We start from the raw sequence: 15,422 nt of genomic DNA on the forward strand, positions 1-15,422 counted from the left end.
AAAAGTCAGCACTTCCATGTGACATCCAGTGAGCGCTTTGTTTGTTTTCCAATGCTTTGCTCTCACAGTCCTCTGCCTAGGAGGAGGTTGAGCCGAGATTTCACAAAGCCTACGAAAAAGGGGGAGCACATTCCAGACACTGCACAACCTAGGGGACAGTTTCCCATGCAGGTTTTGTTTTTTCTTTCAGACGTAGGACCAGAAATGTGTGTACATGGGTGGTCATTCCTCATCCATGTCAATTTCTGTAAAACCTCACTGTTTAGGAAAATATAGAGTGACTTGGACTTTTTTCCTATTCAAAAATATTTTGAAAACAAAATAAATTCCGTAAAATTTATTGTTGCCTGCTCTAACTTATAGATGTGAGGTTTCAATCCAGGGATATTGAATTTTTAAAAATTGAGCAAAAGTGAACTTATTTCTATATCTCTACTTGATCCTGGGGCTGAGAGCCATCTGGGACGAGGGCATCACTCTCTAAACTCTTGCTTGGTGGTCACGGTCATGGCCGAGGAGGCTCTAGAAAGCATCTGCTCCCCAAGGAGCTGCCCTCCCACCAGTCACGACTAGCCCAGGATATCCGAGTCCTTCTCAGACACCACAGTACACACTCACCGATATGGAAGGCGACCCTGCAGGTTATCTGTGGGCTAGGACTCTAGGCACATCCACCCCACTCACAGACCCTTCTAGATTCAATGCAGACAAAGGAAGCCGTTGGAATTTGGAAGTTTGAATCTCAAAAACGAAATGTTGGGAGTTCCAGGTTTTTGTTGGAAAGAATCTTCCTTTTGGAAGAAAATATCTAACACATTTTCCAGAGGCAAATCCCATTCTCTAAGATCAGCAGAGTAACCCTGACCATTTGGGAGGGATGGGACTCCTGGGAGCCCTCCCTGGGCTGACAGCAGCCCTGCCTGTTAACACCTCGGCGTGGTCCTGGGGCATTGCTCTCAGACTTAACTCAGGGCTTGCTAGCGTTCATGTGGGGCTTGCCGTCACCGTGCCCGTGGGATTTTGGCCTTGACTTCCGTTTCTGTGTCTGCCGCCCCTGGGCTCGCAGGCTCCCAGGTGTGTGAGGTCAGCCGTGGGATGAACTAGAGGGTGAGAGTAGCAATCTGTCAAAGTCCTTCTCCTGGCAGATCTACGACCACCTCACCCCACACACACGAAGAAGGCGAGGTCGTGAATGGCATGTGGAGGCCTGAGATAAGAAAAGGGGACGTTCAAAGTTCAGGGGTCACTGCAGCTGTGTGACAGCTCCCTGGCTGGGGGAGTGTGGTGAAGGTGGGAGCTGGGCCTGCAGGAAACGCACTTGCATGTTTTCCAGGTGGACCGGCCAGTCCACTAAACCTCGCTGTCCCCAGTGTCTGAGCTGCCTCTCCTGCTCTCTCAGACACCTGGGTGCTTTCCTGCAGAGCTCACTGAGGTGTCTTTCTGTCTGAATTAGCAGGAGAATCAGACGGCGCTGGAAAAGCATCTTTAACACAAGAGTGGGAGGAGAGACTGCCGAAATTTAACAGCAGGGTCTGCTCATGGGCCATTCGGCCGTTCTTCTTCCATTTGTCCATCAAGGTGGCTGTTTATCATTCTTCTTCAGCTCTTGTTTACCGTTAAACCGTGCACGTTCTGTGTTATTTCGTCACATAGTGGGGTGTTGCCTGCTGTCTATGGAACCCACCCTACAGAGGCCAAGCACACCTTCCCTTGGGACTCCATGGCTCCAGATGGCCACTTGCCAGGCCACCACCGGAACTGCCGGTCCTTTCCTGGCCCTGATGCCAACTGCCCACAGCAACACATCCTTCCTGCCTTGGGGGGCTGCTCTTCCTCACCCGTCCTCATCCTCCTTCAACCTGCCGATTTTACCTGAACTGGGGCAGAGTCTTCAATACTTGAGTGTGTGCTAGTTGATTTCTAAATATGACGTGTTGTCCAACAGAGACCAGTTTTATTCACATGGGGCCGAAGTTTGAGAGTATGAAATGGGCTTAAAGTAACTGAACCCAGAGCTTGGGAAGGATGGGCCTTGTCCCTGTTGCTGAAGGGGTGGGGCAGCCAAGCCCCCAGCCACTTTCCCAAAAGCGGGGACACCGCAGTGCCTAGAAGCAGATCCCCCATGCCAGGGGCCCTGTGCGCTGCCAGTTTTCCCAAATCATCACATATCTCAGCGTCTGCCCAAACCGGGATTGCCAGACATTTGCAAGATGGGAGGGTGGCATCATAGCAGGATTCTTTCCAAAGCTGAGTAAGCTTTTTGCATTTTTCTGAATATGCATGAATATATGCAAATATTTCAAAAGTGGCATATTCAATCTGGGTCATTCGAAAAAAGGAGTGCCCAGTAAAATGATTTAGATGTAGTTATTTCTGTAAACCGTTGTACATTTTAAAAAGTGGCCACTTTTCTGACGTTAATTTTGGGAACCAAGAGCTGGCAGTAGTTATGGAGAGCGTGCTGTCAGAGCTGATTCACTACTGGAAACGGTTTCCTAGCCCCCCTTTTTCATCGTTTGAGAGAAACAGCCTCAGAAACCCTCTCTCACATTTTGCGGACTCTGCCCCCCCATAGGACTCGGGGTGGCATGCTGCAGCCAGGGGGATCTGGGTTTAACAACCAGCTGTTCCTCTGTAGCAGTCGCAGCCTCCGCGCCCTGAGCGTGTGTGTTGAACCTGTGGGACGTGAGGGCGCCTCCTTCCTCCTTCTGGACGTGGCTGAGAGCCGTGGGTGAATCCTACAGCAAACGCCGGGGGCCGGACACGCAGGGGCACGAGGAGTGGGCCTCCAGCAGCCCCAGTTCCTGACACCCGCTGTGTCTCGCGACTGTGCCTCAGAAGCCCAGGCCACGCAGGACGGGACCTGCCTGCCCCACGTGGCCTGCTGACCCCTCAGGGCCGAGTCCAGGTCCCGCTGACGGCGGTCCTCCCGCCAGCAGGGGGCGCTGCTAGCCAGCTCCGCGCGTGCCTCCAAGACTGCTGGGGCGCAGGCTCCCCCACTTCCTCTCCCTCAGGTGCCCCTGAACGGGTGTATCTCCAGTTCTGTCACGGAGGGGAGCTGGAGCGTGAGCTGGGGTGATCATGTCAGTCTCCTAATGAGCTGCGTCTGAACACCGCCCCTACACCCCCCACCTGGGCTGCACGTCCTAACCTTAGGGTGTCCTGAGAATACCTCTCCTCTTCCCTTTTTAGGTTCCCGGGGTCATGACCCCTTCCGTGCCCCAGGCGGACCCCTGGGTCACCCTTGGCTGACCCTCCAGCATGGCCGTTGTCCTCCTGCGGTCATCAGCCCCCTTCCTCCCGGACCATCGCAGGGCCACCCACACTCACCTCGGAAGCGCAGATGGGTCAGGCCCGTGCTCCTCTCCCACTTCTCACCGGCTCCCTTGACCTGTGGGGTCCTGCCAGTCTCTGGCCCTTCCCCCAGAGTTACCGCTCGCCATTACCCCCAAATCCTCACCTTTCTCCAGCCCGTCTTACATGTGCTCTGTCCCCTCACCCCTGCCCACCTTGGGTCCTCGAAGACCCAGCCCCAACCCCTGAGTCTGTGAAGAGCTCCCCAAAACCACCAGAAATTGTTGCCTTTTCTATGCTTTTGCTATGTACCTTTCTATTCCTTTGTTATAACAATTACATTTTGCTGTAATCATTGATATTTATGATACATATTTATATATTATAGCATAATAGTTGTAGATCTCTATGTACTCTCATGCCATCATTAGGAAACATGACATCTTTGTTATAATAATTAGTCACCTGTCCCCACATGAACTGTTAACTGGCTGAGGATGGGGACAGCTCACCCTCATTGCGTGTCAGCACCCGGCAGAGCGTGACATCAGCCGACCTGCGATTCCTGCTCTCCGAGTTGATGCCACTGTCACTGGGAGGCTCACACCTTCACATACTCATCTGTCAACCTTAATGACATTGAGTAAGTCAGGCCCCGGGCCACGTGACAGCCGTGGTGGGAGCAAAATCAGTTGTAGGAGAGGAGGCATTTCCGCCCAGGGCTAGCTGACCTGAGTCCTGGGGCGACTGCACTGGCCTGGTGACTCGGGTAAGTCATCCCCATCGCCTCATCTCTGAAATGACGTCATCAGATGGGCCGTCTCCAGAGGCACTGCCTGCACCACCAGCTGAAGTAGCGCCCTGCAGGGTGACTGTTTATTCCAGCCTCTCCTACTCATGCATTTTATTTGGAAGCTGAATTTAGTGACATCTGGAGAAGTCATAACTCACCGATTGAAGTAGCTCCGGGTCTGGAGGCCTTCATACCGGGAAGAGCCTGCACCCCTCCTGTTATCTGGTTACTCAGCACTGTCAGCCCTCACTATCTTGCAACCCTTCACAGTGTCTCGTGACTCATGGGGAAGAAATGGGAAGGCCTCCCCCCGAGGAAGTCTGGACCAAGTAAATACTGACGACTGCCAGCGGGAGCGTGGGCTTTCCTGCCGCAGGCCCCGGGAGTGAGCAGCTAGCCTGGAGGGCCTGGGGTGGGGTCGCAGAGCGGGCCTCTCCAAGGCAGTGACCCTGGAGGCCCGAGGAGAAGGAACCTGCTGGTTGTGCAGAGGCAAGCTGGCCGTCTCCCGGGCTGCTCTCAGGCCTCTTCTCCTTGGCAGGCCGGCCACTCCAGAGAGTCAGCCTGAATCACCAAGCCCAGAGCCGAGCCCAAGGAGAGGGGAGCGAGGGGAGTGCTCTGCTTCCAACTTGGCGGATACTCTCACTCCCCTGGAGGGCAGGCCAAGAGCGAGGCTGTGAGCCACCAGGGAGCCTTCAATGAGCAGCCCTGGCACCGTAAACGGGGTCATTCCCAACAGGATTCCTTTCTCATGCATGCAGGAGTTAGCGTCACCGCCTGAATCGGGGAGCTAGGAGAAAAGGACAGCCTGTCCTCACCTGCCTCCCCCTGCCCACCAACCCCAGGCCCCGAGACCTGAGTGCAGGGGCCCCACACAGGGGGTGTCCACAAGCACTGGGCTCTTTGTGGCAGCAGAGAGCTCCAGTCCCTCGGGAACACACAGCCTGTGCCGCTGTCAGCCTTCCCCATACGCACCATTGGTCCTTGACGTCTGCAAGGCACCACAACCCCCCAACCCCCTCCGACCCCCTCCAATCCTGCTGGGTGCCCTAGGAATATCAGGCGTGATAGGGAAGTCCCCCCCACCCAGCCATTCCTGGAGAAAGTTGGACTGTCCAGAGGGGAGTGGGCCGGGCCCCACCCCACAGAGAAGCTCCTGGATCTTAATTCTGACCCACTTTGCAGCTCTGTGGGTGGCTCCGTGGCCTCCTTGCCACTCACTGGCCTGAGACTCCCATGGCCATGACCTCTATCCCACTGTCTGAACGAGGGCCCGGGGCCCACAAGAGACCAGAGTGTCCTGCCTGTCATCGCCACTGTTTGGTTCAGTGACCACTTACAGACAGCCTTCAGAGTGTACGGGGAGGAAAGGACCTGGGAGGGGGACGAGGGGGCCGGGGCCCAGCCGTGCAGAGGAACCTTGTAAAGATGGATGCATCTCGCAAGTCCAATTGCTTCTTGACTTATGTTGCCTTAGGAGAAAGCAGAGTTTGTCCTTTGCTCACCCCTCCTCAGCTCACGTGGTCCTTAAACTTCTCTGAAAAATAAGTTGTAGTTCATAGAGTCGGACCTGTGGAGGGAAGGCCGCCGCCACCCTCCTGCGGTCTCAGCTTTCGGAAGAGGATCCTTAAATAGTCATGGGGGGGGGTATGTGCTGTTGTTTGGCACTGCCATTGCTCGTCCTGCTCCCCTCGCACCCCCACCCCCAAGCCCGGCTCCCAGCCAGGAGAGCTGCACAGAGGGGCAGGGAGGGGTGGGGCCTGAACTGTGAGCACGCCTCCCCCCAGGGCTCCATGTGCTGCCCTCACCTTGCCCCACATCTCTTCCATCTGCCACGTGAGTGCACACCTGTCAGCTAAGGGACGGTCCTGCTTACAGCCTGCCGTTGTGCCTGCTAGCTCAGCCTGTTGGGTGCTGGCTGCCCGCAGTCCAGCCTGGAAGGAAGGCTCCCATTCTCTCGTCTCAGAGGAAAACCCCTCATTTCCTCCTGTGTCTGGAGAGGCCTCTGTCACAGAGTCAGCGGTTGGGCCATGTGGCTCTGAGGGAGTGAGGTTTGTGCCAGCCACCTGTTGGCACTGCCCATCCCAGTGGGGCTGGCAGTGGGTAGGGAGGCTGCTCGGAGCCAGTCAGCATTCAGGGCCCAGTGGTGTCTTCAAAGCCCTCTCCCAGAGGGAAGAGAGCCCGTTCAGCTGCGTGGGTGACCCTTCTCAGACTGCAGGCTGTCACTGGCACCCCTGCTGCCTGCCCCTTCAGATGGGTGGTCATTGTGCAGCCAGACCAGCCGGACATGGGCTGGCTGCACAGCTATGTGTCCACTGCCTGTCCCGCCTGTCCCCAGACCTTCTGCCTGAGGCCGTCCTGGGCGGGGCTCAGGCAGAATGGCAGCCACAGCCTCAGGGACTGGCTGCCAGCAGGGGGTCCAGCCCCCAACCGGGAGCACCAAGATGCCCAAATTGTTGTTGGAGGTTGTCTCTAAGCAGCTGTGAGCGCCTGACAAGTCTCTGCGCCTCTGCCACGTCCCAGCCACAGCTCACTGTGAACGGGTGGAAGGAGGCAGGCCAGGCCGCCTAGTGCCGGCTGTTTCAGAAGAGCCAGGCTTTTGCAGAGTGCAGGTGCTGATTCCTTGGGGCAGGACAGGCCTGCACTCTGCGTGTGACACGGGCTGCGTGTGACACGGGCTGCGTGTGACACGGGCTGGGTGTGACATGGGCTGCGTGTGACACGGGCTGCGTGTGACACGGCTGCGTGTGACACGGGCTGGGTGTGACACGAGCTGCGTGTGACATGGGCTGCATGTGACACGGGCTGGGTGTGACACGGGCTGCGTGTGACACGGGCTGTGAGGGCACCACCTTGTGAGTAGCAGACTCACGGAGAGCTTGTCACAGAGGGAGAAGTTCTAGAGAGACTGCACTTCCCTCCTGGGTGGCCGGTCCCCATGTGTCTGCCGGGTGGGAACCCAGCTGGGGAAGAAACAGCACCCCACCTTCCTGGGGGGGCCATTTTCATGGTGACGAGAGGTAACACGAGCCAGGCAAGCCCAAGGCTTCAGTGTGACATGGCTCACTGAACCCGCCACAGAGCCAATGCAGGGGGTCCGAGGGTGGGCACCATTCTGTGTTTCTGCAGATGAGGAAACTGAGGCTCAGAAAAGTGAAGCCACTGTCCCCGCCCGTGCGGCAGTCCCCGTGAGCAGCTACGTGGGGGCACAGCATCCGGCCTGTTCCAGGGTCCCTCCTTGCAATGCCTACCTCACCAGGGCCCTGTACAGACTGATGTGGCATTGCCTTTGGTTCTTATGCCAGGTGGACACGAGTCGGGGTGATGTCAGTGTTTTATGGGGGAGGTTGTGTGCGTGGGGGGGACATCTGTACCTTCCTCTCAGCTGGACTGTGACCCAAAATGGGTCTAAAAAGCAAAGTCTTTACAAAATAAGTAAAAAATAAAAATAAATACAATGGGAAGTGTTTCCTCATCTTTAAACTCTGGAATAGCTTCAGCACTCTGAGTAGGAGTGGTCTGCTCCTAGAAGGTTCTAGTTGTGCTTCTGGGAAACAGTCTGGTTCCGTTTGGTGGGGCGGACACATGTCCCGAGGACCTGGTCAGTTGCCTCGCAGTTGTTGATACATTCAGGTCTCCTGCTCTTTCTGGGCTGAGTGGGACCTGGAACAGCGGGGGACGCGCAGTGCCTGAGTCCTCGCCCACGTTCTGACTGCTGGCCTCCAGTCCCGCTGCCACCACTCACTCCCACTGTGGCTTTGGGGGATGGAAGCTCAGGGCCCCAGAGGCCACCATAACCCCCACTGTGGCCTGGAGTCTAAGGCTCTTCCTTCTGGCTCTCACTCTCCCTGGCAGCCTGCGGTGCGTGTGTGCGTGCGCGTGTGTGTGTGTGCATGTGTGTGTGTGTGCGCGTGTGTGCGCATCCATGTGTGAACGCGTGCGCGTGCATGTGTGAGCGTGTGCACGTGCGTGTGTGTGCGTGTGCGTGTGTGTGTGTGTGTGTGTGTGTGTGTGTGCGCAGTGGGAGACAGAAACCCTGATTCCTCTTCATCTGGATGGAAGTTTTTCTGAGTAGTGTTTCCCCAGAGGGAGCACCTGACGTGTGCATTTCCTGAGGCCGTCCGTGCCCAGACCTGTTTCCTTTGCTCCCCACCACGATCACGATACACTGGTGTAGTTGGCGATGGTGCCGTTCATCGTCCATAGAGAGTGGACGTCATGGGGCTGTTAGTGAGCAGGTGGCATAGCATGTGGAAACCACCCATCTGGCTCTTTTTGGTTTCGTTTTATGTCTGGAAGCCTGTAGGAGGTTTTCTGTACTCCAAGAATCCAGAACTTTCTTTGTGATGTGGCTCGGCTTCCCGTCTTGTCGGCCCTTCCCAGAACTCAGTGTTCCTTCCCCTCTGAAACCACAGGGCTTTCTTGAGGATGAGGACAGGGACACCTCCCTCCCTGTGTCTTCATGGCTCCCTCCCTTCTGCTTCCTTTGTCTTTTTGCCCAGATGCCAGAGACCTCCAGAAGTCAGTCTCTGATGTATTCATTTTTTCATCAGTGTCTACTTTGCTATTTTGCGTCCATTATTTTTTCAAATGTCTACTTCCACACTTTGGTTATTTCCAAGAGCCTTTTTCTTGTTTCCTGCTTGTTCCTTTTCTTTCAAAGCAAACTATTCTTACTTTGTTGGCACAGATGCCTCTGGTTTCTCCCCAGATGATACATCCCGCTGGTTTGAAAGTCTGGTCCCCATTTTCTGGGGTGTTTTCAAGGTGCTCTGCTTGGCAGTTTGGCCTCTGTGGCCCTAGTCCCTTGGCGTGAGTCACTGTTGTCTGCTTGTATTTACGGGGAGTGTGACTGAAGCTGATTCTGTCCTCCAGCCCACGATGGGGAGCCACGTTCAAATAGTCAGGAGGGTACATCCAGGCGTGGGGGAGGGGATGAGGGCTCAGTTGGAGGACAGTGCCCCACAGATGCCCCTGTGGGATGGGTACCTACCAGGGTAGGTGGCAGCTGTTAGCTTCTTACCACTGTGCCATGGCTGTTCATCTCTAACTGGCCCATTCCCCCACCCCAGGCACCTGGGAGCCCAGGAGTGGAGGGGTCTTTATTTCAGATGTAGTGAGTGAGAGGAAAGAAGCCACAGGTGGTGGCAAGAGCAGACTGGCCGGTGGTAGCCCCTTCAAGTGAACTGGGCAAATTCAGGGTCCTGTGGAGCAGGTCCCTCCACTTTTCCTGCAGAAGGGGCTGTGAGCTGGGGCAGTGCCCTGACGTCTGCTCTGTGGGTAGCTCCTGGCCTCCGACCCTCACCTTCCGCCCCTGCAGTCGCCACTGGCAAACCCGGGGGTGGGGGGTGCATACACGTGCACACGTGAGCGCTTGCCGTGTCTGACTAGCGGAGATGTCCCTCTGTGCTCATTTCCCTGCTCCCGACCCGCTTTTCCTGGCAGTTCAGCGAAGGCCAAGTGCCCTTGTCCTTCCCTTTCTGCCTGCAGAGTCTTACCTGCACCTCCTGTCTAAAGCTCAGTGTACCCCGTGTTCTAGTTCATGGACATTCTATTCCCCCTGCTAGATCTCTCTGGTTCATCTCTGAGCTTTTTAAACAAGGAATGGCATTCTTGACACACGATCATGGGGAGAAGGAAGGAAAGCTGGCTGGCTGGTTGGATGGGTGGGTGGACGGATGGACGCACAGAAGGCCTCCTATTAAACCCTTCCCCTGGATGCGCACCCGGCCTCACTTTGTGGAGAACTGGCATCGGCGTCTCACTCCTGGGGATGCAGAGTCTCATGAGACCAGTTGCGGCTTCTTGGTGCCCGATGGACTGGTGTGGGCAGGGCCGAGCAGAGGCTCCCGCGCCGGCCGCCGCCAATCCTCAGCCGCTGGGCAGACGCACGCATGTACAGGGTTTCAGGTGGCTCTTATGTGCAGTGCGTGGGGGCGGACGGGGGGCGGTCCTGGGCCCCAGATGGTTTGCATTTGTTGCTGAGAACACCGGTCATGTCAGCAGACGTGGTGGGGTCAGGGTGACATCTAGAGGGCCAGGGCCCGAGGCTCTCAGTCAAGAAGACTAATGAACCCGCCGCTCGTTTCTGCCCGGGCCCTGGGCCCCCGGACATGTGGCGCAAACCCTGAAACCCACCACTGCTTGGGGACGGCCCTGTCATTTCTGGCTTTTGGTGGATGAGCCTGTATTTCCCCTTGGAGAGCGGGTGCAGCTCATATATCAGAAACTGTTGTAATGCTTTCCTCCCACAGAGGAAGGCTTCCATTTAGCTTTCTCTAGCTGCACCCCCCCCCCATTAATTATCTAATTACAACCACATTCTCCCAGAGAGCAGCTTTGACTTTCTGCCCAGGGCCACTTACAAACGCTTCATACTCCGAGTGCTTGGAACTTGAAAAAGGAGAGAGAGAGAGAGAGAGAGAGAGAGAGAGAGAGAGAGAGAGAGAGAGAGAGAGAGAGAGAGAGAGAGTTTCGTGCACACGAGTTGCAGGGAAAATGTGTCTTGGCGTCTTCAGATCTGTCTTGCTTCACCAAAGCTCTCGAGTTCCCTGAGGAACCGGGTGTCAGTGTGGAGCTCGGGGTTCCGTGCGCAGGGAGCTGGGGGCACCGGGAGGAAGCACACATGCCTGCTGCCCCTGCTGAGCAGCGCCAGGGTCACAGGCTCACAGTGACACGCTCACACTGACAGGGACACACTGACACAGACACAAACATACAAGCACACTGACACGCATTCACACTGATACACACACCGCTGAGGACGTCGCCCACTGCTGTAGCAGAAAGCCTTCCGCGCTTGTGTGCCTTTACACATCCTCGTCCCAGAACCTGGGTGCCTCTCCCTGACCCCTCCCTGCCACCCTGCAGCAAACTCCTCATGGTGACACAGTGACCTGGTGACCCATCTGGCAGCCTCCTGCTTGGTGAAGCCATTCCCGAGTCCCACCTCCCTGCCCAAGCCCCCACCCAGCCGCTGGTGCAGACATAGTTATCGTCCATCTGTCTTAGCACTTAGGTCCACAGTCGCAGTGCACCTCTGGGGCGGGGGAACCCCTGGTGCCAACGTGCCCCCGACGCACAGAGGGCTCTCAAGGGAGTCTCGAGGACGGGCCTTGCTTCCTTTGGGGTCTGCGGTTACCTGGTTACTCGTGTGTGCTCACCAGCCATGCAAGTGAGCACTCTGGGCATCAGGCCCAGGGACCACCGCTGATGACCCGCGCGGGAAGCAGGGTGCCAGGGGCTCCCAGCCAGGCTTGCTGGGTGTCCTGGGCAGGGTGATGCCATCTGTTCGGGCTTGGCTGCAAGCTGGCTGGGTGTGTCGTAGGCCTGAGGTCCTACAGGACTGGCGATCAGCCTGCATCCCTCAACAGCAGGCAAAAGGCCAGAAGTTGTCTTGGCCACCTCGTTGCCTCCCCTCCAGGCCCCTCCCCACGCCCCTCACCTCCTGGCCCCTCCCCACGCCCCTCACCTCCTGGCCCCTCCCCACGCCCCTCACCTCCTGGCCCCTCCCCACGCCCCTCACCTCCTGCACAGCCCCGTGGAGGAGGAGACTTTGGTGGGTGCAGGAGGCAGGAGGTCCTGCCCTCGGGTCTGGGAGCAGCAGGAGAGGGTCCTGGGAAGGGAGGTGGCAGCTCGGCCTGGGGGCAGTGGCTTGCAGATGCCTTGTGTCCCCGTCAAAAAGAGGCACACGTAGGAGCAGGCTGCTCTCTGTGCTGCCACCGGTCCCCTCGTGAGAGGCTGCGAGCCCGGCCCGGGGGGGCCGCGGTGTCTCATGCTCCCTCCTCCTTGTCTTCCAGACTTTCCCTCGGGGCTGTGGTGCACGTGGAACTGGGATGCGTCCAAGTCTGTAACTTCTGAAACCTGAACAACCTCAAGCATCCCACTCGTCTCTCCAGCAAGACACTTAGACGAGGGGACTGCAGTGGCAGCAGGGCCGGGCCGCGCACCTCCTCTCCCAGACACGGTCCCCACAGAGGGAGCCTCGCGCTCACGGCCCTTCTCACCGGTGACCTGTTCCTTGTCATCCTCGCCACTGTTTGGATTATTCTTCTGGGGTTTATTTGGGGGGAGGGGGGATTTTTTTCTGAAAATCTCTAGTTTCAGGAACACATGTACGAGGATTTGGATTTTGGATTTGCATTTCCCTCTAAGTGCCTTTTGTCATGTATATTTTTTAATAAAACAGAAATGCATCCTGTACCATTCTGTTTAAACTGGACCAAGGCTCTCAGAACAAGCACCTCCTGTCCCCTTCCGCCCCAAACCCCTGCATGAAGTCTGCAAGTAAGCCTGGATACTTCTCACCCAACGCTCCTCTTTCCCCGTGATTTGCTCAGCTAACCATTTTTTTTATATTTTCTGTCTCAGTGTATATGTTGCTTATTTGTTTTATTTATTGAGATATTTTTAACGAGCTCGGTGACTGCAGCATGGCTGTGTATACTGCTCCCCACCCAGGAACAATAAAGACGTCCCTGCAGCCCTGGCCTCCCGTCTGTTCTCTCCTCAACTTCGCAGCTTGAGAAGCCACCTGAGAAAGTTGGAACAGGTCACAAAATTGACTATCGTTTTACTTTAAAGAGGACAAGAAAGGATGTGAGACATTTAATGCCACATGTAATCATAGAACTTTCTAGAAACTACCATCTCTAATGTGGTTGAGAGTGTTAATGGCCCCAGGCCTGGGAAAGCAGGTGAGGTTGGCCTCAGCCCCTCCTGTGTGCCCACCTTCCCAGCAGCCTCAGTGGCTACAGATTATGCTCCCCAGACCACGTCCTGTCCTGTAGATCAGACTGACTCCTCCTGTGCCCCATCCCTGCTGTCCAGGGTCAGTGCAAGCTCTGAGAAGCCTCCCCCACTGCCTCAGCCCAGGTGGCATTCCCGACTGTCCCCAGATGTGACATTCATGCCTTCTTCACACTTCTCTGGATGGGTCGCTGTCTGTCCTGAATACAGCCAGCCCCCATGTTCACCATATGTCCACATGCAGCTGCCCAGCCCAGAGCCTTGTCCACACAGGAGCCTGGGGTTAGGATGGAGAGCCATTTGTGCAGGAAAAGGTGGAGCCCTGGTCAGAAACCCCAAAAGGGCCACCGCCTGCCAAGGGCCAAGAAGGAGAATCTGGCAGGAGGCTGCTCCACGTGGGCAGAGGATGGCAGCTCCTGAAGTGCTGGGTGCCCACACCCCCTGGGCACCAGTGAGTTATGCTGGCTCCCAGGTCGAAAGCTTCCAGCTGGGGCACCACACACCACCAGGTCAGCACCCTGAGCTGCCAGAAGCCTGCCTCTTGCAGGACACCTGATACGAGGGTCTGCTGGATGAAGCTATGCACAGACTAGAGGCTGCACACCCCCCACCCAGCTCCCAGACAGGGTCCTGGGGAGAGTGGTGTCCGCAGGACTGATGGCCTGGGAATCCTCTTTCCTCACTCCTACTCCCTTTCCCTGGCCCAGCAAAGGCCAGGAGCTCCAAAGACACCAGCCCGACCTCAGCTTCCATCACGTGGCTGCTCGCGGAGTGACCTGGATGCAGCACAGCTTCCCCTGGGGCTGGCGCCACCTCTCGGGGCCCTAGGTATCTGCCTGGGCCATGGTCCCTGCAAGACGAGCCCCAGGCCCCACTGCACACGGCAAGTGTGCACGCATGGGCACGTGCACACACACACATGCACACACACACCTAACCCCTCGCAGAGACTTTGGGAGGACAGCTGGGCAGCCGTGGTGCTGGCAGTGAGAGGTCAGCCTGGCCCTGTGCTGTCCCCCAAGGCACTGTTGGGCCTGTGTAGCTCACGGTGCTTTTGCCTGGAGGGAGTCAGAAGAAAGACAATCCCAAACCACGTCACACAGAACTTACAAGAAGTACTTGCTTCTTGATTCCCAAATTGCAAACTCTGCGCTGCCTCCCCCCGGAGCGGTGCCTGGCCGGGTCTGCCTGTGCTGTGGCCCCGGGTCCCCAGTGCCGGAGACCAGCCCGAAGAGCTGCTGACACCCAAGGCCAAGGCAGGTGGCGTGGCCATGTGCCACCATGGTGCAGGACAAGAGGCCAGGACACCATGCAGGTGAGGACGTGCTGCCTGTGGGGCAGTCAGGGATGGAGCTCAGTGTGGCCTTCACGAGGGGACTCTAAAGCCAAAGTCCACGGAAAGAGCTGAGGCCGTGTCCTGGGACCTGGGACACCCTACTGTTTGCTGCTGGACCTTGTTCCCCACCAGACAGAGTGCCCTCCGGTCCCCCCCTTCCTCCAGGGCCCAGCCCTCCCCACAAGCCGGCCTATCCCAGCTCTCCGCATACAGTGTCATCGGAGAGTCCTCACCTGCATGCCCGCCTCCCTCCACCAGTCAGATAGTTCCTAATAGACATTGAAACTGTGGTCCACACAGTTGACGTGGAAACAGATAGAAAGACAGAAGCCATTGGAAGCATTTCCCAGAAGGCACAGCCATTTCTTTCTGGGTCTCTGGGACTGACAAGGCCAAGATTACCGTCCCAGGAGGTGAACGGAACCTACGTCATAGGAAAGACCCGGGGTGGGTGGGGAGACACAGGTGGGATGGAGGCATGGGGCTGGGGACCAGCAGAGGGTGAAGGTGCCTGGGGGAGAGGCCGAGACTGAGGGGAGCAGAATGTGAGGGAGAGAATACGACGGTGGCTGGGAGGGGCGTGTTCAAACCTGGACACCCAGAGCACATGCCCCCCACAAGCTTCTCGCTTCCCTGTGAAGCGTTGCGTTTCTTGGCATCAGGCAGTTTCTTAATTAGAGGTAACGCCCATATTACAGGGGTGTCCTGGAGGCTGGGGGCAGGTGCTACGCTGGAGGCGCACAGGGAACATGACGACTCTACCCGGGGTCCTGGGGGCACAGGGGACGACACTCAGGCAGGCTGGATCTAGGACAATCTTCTTGGGGAGCTAGCGCCCCCACAGCAAACAACCAAATGAGAAGCCAGACAAGGGATAAATGACATTGAAGAACCCAGAGACAAAGTTTCTTAACTAATAATAAAACTACAAACACAATAATTTAAAAAATCCACATCCCGAGATCCATTTCTACCCCACCTTTCTCGGTCTTGGTCTCCTCGTCTACAACACGGGGGACTAACAGCCTCTTCCCCTGGGTGGTGTCAGGATTGGGGGGCAACATATGGACTATGCTCGACACGGCTCCTGCACCCAGTGAGCATCCAGATGGGGCTGGCCACCTCCGTGCCTTCTGCCTCAGTTTCCCCTTCTATAAACCCTGGTGGTACACTAGGTGCCCTGTGAAAGCCATTCAACTTCATTGCAAGTTGAATTGTACCAAATTCCTATGTGGGAGTCCTAACCCTAGTAGC

At 56.7% G+C, this 15,422-nt stretch overlaps 1 protein-coding gene across 1 annotated transcript in view; it reads left to right on the forward strand.

The window, feature by feature from the left end:
* The window catches only part of TWIST2 (twist family bHLH transcription factor 2), a 45,282-nt gene extending 32,716 nt beyond the window's left edge, over positions 1-12,566 (forward strand). Inside the window, exon 2 of the mRNA XM_019711657.2 lies at positions 11,884-12,566. The gene's annotated coding sequence lies outside the window, so the exon portion shown is untranslated. The remainder of the gene's footprint in view (positions 1-11,883) is intronic.
* Positions 12,567-15,422: the final 2,856 nt, after the last annotated feature.

The sequence above is a fragment of the Rhinolophus sinicus genome, linkage group LG01 (assembly GCF_036562045.2).
Source record: "Rhinolophus sinicus isolate RSC01 linkage group LG01, ASM3656204v1, whole genome shotgun sequence".
NCBI classification, from domain to species: domain Eukaryota; kingdom Metazoa; phylum Chordata; class Mammalia; order Chiroptera; family Rhinolophidae; genus Rhinolophus; species Rhinolophus sinicus.